Raw genomic sequence first — 278 nt, 5'->3', positions numbered from 1 at the left:
AAAAAAAAAAGGCGTAAAAGTTATTTCCTGTCTCCGGGAAAGTGCTTATAAAAGACCCATTGCTGCTAATCGAAAATGACGATAAATAAAAATTATCAAATGTTTTACACCCAATAGCCGATAGTTAATAAATCAATGTACTCTAGTGGTGTTGTTAAACAACACAAAACGTTTTTTATTATTATTGAAGAGCGCCTAGCCAGATAGAGGAAAATACGTGCCTTATTTTTTGTACCTTAGATTACGCATGCGCGGTTGCCATGAAATACAATTATGGC

The sequence above is a fragment of the Gigantopelta aegis genome, chromosome 2 (assembly GCF_016097555.1).
Source record: "Gigantopelta aegis isolate Gae_Host chromosome 2, Gae_host_genome, whole genome shotgun sequence".
Lineage (NCBI taxonomy): Eukaryota > Metazoa > Mollusca > Gastropoda > Neomphalida > Peltospiridae > Gigantopelta > Gigantopelta aegis.
Note: the sequence above shows the minus strand (reverse complement) of the source record.